Genomic DNA, 4,789 nt, shown 5'->3' on the forward strand with positions numbered 1-4,789 from the left:
TAAACTTTTTTTTGGGGGGGGGGGGGGGGAGCATGCAAATTTACCAAAAGAAATAATAAGAGCACAGGCTTTAACAATGAATAGTAACTTAAAACTCATGCAAAATAAGTTACAATATGAAAACAAACCAGAGAAAATTTTTTCTTGGAAAGTAGATGGAACTTAAGAAAGAGCAGATGTCAAGATCAAGGATCAGGGATTCTACTATTAAAAAAAAAAAAAAATTATTCAAGGATTTAGAAAACGTGCACCTCTTTAATTATCTGGGATTAGAGAGTTGGTGAGCTTCTCTATTTGGCCTTCAATATTTAAGAACAAGTTGAAAGAGGAAAAAGATCACTGGTAACTGCTGAGGAATGTGTGAGAAAAGAGTTGATGAGAGCAATAACAATGACCTGCAAAAGAAAAAGAATTAGTCACGCACCGCTTTTCTATATCATGTATTTGGTTATTGTTGCCCTGTTGACGCATGTTGAAGAAGAAAGCACTAGTACACAACTCTATGTTTTCATATATTCTAAAGAAATAATTAAGTTTTCATAGAATAATACCTGTTGTGTTTGAATAATTTGGTATCTACATTGCTTGTGTACTGTGAAATTGAAATGAATATTGATTGACAGAGCAATGTATATACCTAATAAAACATAAAGCAAATCCTTGAACGAATGATTCGGGACTAAAACTTTTATAAAAGCAAATACCGGAAACACACAAAAAGCATTTAAGATAGAAACTAAACAGCAAATAATCGAAGTAAGATCAATAATATATGATTTGATTTATGCATATTCAAAAACCAAAATTTAAAATAAAATAAAAAATAAAGTTTGATTTATTCTTTCCACAAAAAACAGGGGAGTGAAAACAGAGGCAGCTTGTTTTACCAATTTTTTCTTCTTAATTTCCGGCAAAAAAAAAAATTCAATAAACAGGGGAATGAAAACAAAGGAACGAAAACAGAGGAAACTTGCTTTTCAGGCTATCTTGTGACATGATGATATTGCTCGTGAATGCATGAAAATTTCTAATGCAAACAGCTCAATTTGGGATGATAAGCTTAAGTTTGCAAGTGATGCAAGTAAATAAGTTTTTGCGGTTAATTGAATCTTTAATACTCTGGGCCCTATTCTAAAATTTGTAGGTTGCTTCAGAAGAAAGGGCGGTTCTCACTCATCTTTAATCTCCAAGTAAAATTAGATACAAAGCAAATCTAATAAAATGACAAACAAACAAACAAAACAAAGAAAAGACAGGAGGCAAACAACATTGATCTTAAGCCAACTGATATTTAAACAGAGAATTCTTTTCTTTTATTTTTTTAACCACCTTTTGCTCAAGGATTAGAGTTTTTATATTAACAGAAAGGTTTCAGGGGTCTGAATAAAAGCCCACAATTTCTCTAATTGTTTTTTTTTTTTTTTTTTTGGGAAAAATGGATGCAAATTATCCAAAGCTAATAATAAGAACACAGACATTACAAATGAACAATAACTTAAAACTCAAGCAAAATAAATGACAAGATGAAAACAAACAAGATAAATTTTTTCTTGGAAATTAGATGGAAATTAAGGACTGCTAGTAAAAGATATTATTAGATGATTTAGAACATGTGTACCTCTTTAATTGTCTGGGATCAAAGAATTGATGAGCTTCTCCATTCGCATTGAATATTAAGTAAGAACGGGTATTCAAAGAAATTATTAGGAAAAATTTTAATGAGTAAAAGATCACTGTTAACTGCAGACGAATGTCCTAGTAAAATGTTGATTTGTGTAATAACAATGAATTGCAAAAGAAGAAAACTTAATCATGCACCCCTTTTATACCCGAGTTTTAAGATTTAATTTTTGAAGTTCAGAATCAAGACCAAAAGCCGAAGCTTTAACAAGGCATGCAGTGAGATACAAGAAATGGATCGGGTAAAATACTTTAAAAAATGTTGTTCAACTCAATTAACTTGAAGAAAGCACTAATTTCATATGTTCTAATGAAATAATCAAGTTAAAAGTTTTCAACGAATAAATACCTGTTGCGCTTGAATAATTTTGGCATATACATTACTTGTATCCTGTGAAATTGAAAAGAATATTGATATGCAGAGCTTATTAGTAGAGAGAAAGCTTTGTAAGATGCCTGATAAAAGAGAAACCAAAAGCTTGAATGAGGAATGACATCTTAGAAAGAAACTAAACATCAAAGTAGGATCAATAATGACTTGATTTATGCTTTTTTGTTATTTCATTTGTTCTGTCAACAAATGATGCCTCGTTATTACGAGTTCCAACCTGGACGTTATGCACAAATTGTTTTTATGTTTAACAGAAAAAAATGAAAGCAGGTCACCATACAAAATTGCATGAACAAATCTTCAATTTAATGATTATAAAATAAAATAAATTTTATTAATAGATTATGGGTATGTTAACGTTAGGGATTTGATCAGATGATCATATGATTTACTAAACGCTTTAACAAGAACAAGAAAAAGAATTAATGGGTTAAAAAAAATTTAAAAATAAAATAAGAGAGAAGTAAAGAACTTATTTGCAATTACCAAACTGAAAAAATGCGAAATGAAAACAAGGGAGCCCTGTTTTTCCTCACATTTTTTTTCTCTCTTTTTCAAGTGGTGAGAATGATAGCAGAAAATGCGAGCTCACTATTTTCATTTGTTGGCCTAAAAGCCTTCCTCCAAGAGATGCATAAATTTTATTTGTACATTTGTTCCATTTTAAGTACACATTGTTGCATGCATTTTGAACTGTATTATCAATCCTTTTTGTTTTCAGTTGGTTAGTTCATAATAACAAATGAATTATATTATTTTGCATGGATCGAAATTTAACTTTCCCTCTTTATTTGTCCCACAACTAAATAGTCTCATCTTTTGTAGTAAGCTCGCAGTACGTACGGGGAACTACTGTATGGGTGCTTTAGCCTAAAATGAAGATCTATTAAAAATTTCCCTAATATCATGATATTAAACATTAAATAATATCAACATTTTGACTTCCATTTTGTTTTTTGGATGGAGGATGTTCCATCTTCTATTTTAGGTGCTTTGTAAGACTTTTAATTGAACAATTGATGCAATCAGTAACAAAGGCTTTACTTACATATGCAAGTAAAATTTGCAGGTTGCTTCAGAAGAACGGGCAGTTCTCACTCATCTTTAATCTCCAAGTAAAATTAGATACAAAGCAAATCTAATAAAATGACAAACAAACAAACAAAACAAAGAAAAGACAGGAGGCAAACAACATTGATCTTAAGCCAACTGATAATTAAACAGAGAATTCTTTTTTTTTTTAACCTTTTGCTCAAGGATTAGAGTTTTTACATTAACAGAAAGGTTTCAGGGGTCTGAATAAAAGCCCACAATTTCTCTATTTTATTTTTATTTTTATTTTTTGAAAGGAGCTTCACTATTGGCCTTGAACATATAAGAATAAGCAAAAGATCAATGTCAACTGCAAAGGAATGTGAGTATGTCAAAGTCATGGGCGGTTTGGCACCATTAACATATTTCAAAATGGCCACCCTAATTGAAGGAAATTAAAGGCCAAGTAGATGCCGCCCAAGGAAAGAAACAAAAGAGAATGAAGAAAAAGAAGAAAGAGAGAAGAAAAAGAGATGTCGGGCCGAAGAAGGAAAAGAAAAGAAAAATTAATAAAATAATAATAATAATTAAATATTAAACAAATAGTAGCTAATTTTGGCTATAAAACCGCTAGCTCCCTTCATTTGTAAATCATCTAGTTCTTCAGTTCTTTTCTTTATTTAGAGAGCGATTTTAAGAGTCTAGTGATTTGAGAGTTTAGGTGTATTGGGATTTTGGGTAGTGAGCTAAAATACCACAATACTTGTAACTTCTTTTCACTAGTAAAATACTTTCCTTCTGTTTTCACCTGTGAACGTAGGCTAAAAGCTGAACCACGTAATTTCTTGTGTCTATTTTTTGTACTTGTTCTTTATTTTCTTCCAATTTCACTTTAGCTGCGTGTTTGCTTCACTCACCAATTTTGTAATAGTGAATCAGAGCTATTAGTTGTATTTTTTGGAGTCGGGTACTGTTCACGTAAGGGGTACTATTCACGTATATGGCACTGTTCACGTATACGGTACTATTCACGTAAAACGATGGGAGGATCCAAGAATTTTGCGGTGCAAAGCAGGGAATAGTGGTGTGAGTAAAACAACTGTGTGGTTTTGTACATGTCTAGGAAAGTTCTATCACAAAGGCGATAAGAGCTTAAGGAGTCTGGGTTTTAAGTGGGACCATTGTGACCCCTCCAATGTTTCCTGGGAACTTTCTTGGTGTGCATTCTCACACATACTCACAACTATTCAAGGTGGTACACTTGCTTGTGTGCGGTATTTATCAATAAAATGGCGGCAAAGTATGAAATTGAGAAATTTAACGGAAACAATTTTTCATTGTGGAAAATGAAGATGAAAGCTGTATTGAGAAAAAATAATTGCTTAGCAGTAATTGGAGAAAGGCTTTTGGAGATAACTGATGACAAGTGGAACGAGATAGATGGCAACACCATTTCTGATCTACACTTGGCACTTGCAGATGGAGTATTATCTAGTGTGGCAGAGAAAAATACAGCGAAGGAAATATGGGATACTCTCACAAAATTGTATGAGGCTAAGTCACTACACAGCAAAATCTTCTTAAAGAGGAAACTTTATACTCTTCGAATGGTGGAATCTACAATGGTGATCGACCACATCAACACCTTGAAGACTCTATTTTCACAACTCACAACGTTGGGTCATA

Source organism: Citrus clementina, unplaced genomic scaffold (genome assembly GCF_000493195.1).
Source record: "Citrus clementina cultivar Clemenules unplaced genomic scaffold, Citrus_clementina_v1.0 scaffold_5, whole genome shotgun sequence".
Taxonomy (NCBI): domain Eukaryota; kingdom Viridiplantae; phylum Streptophyta; class Magnoliopsida; order Sapindales; family Rutaceae; genus Citrus; species Citrus x clementina.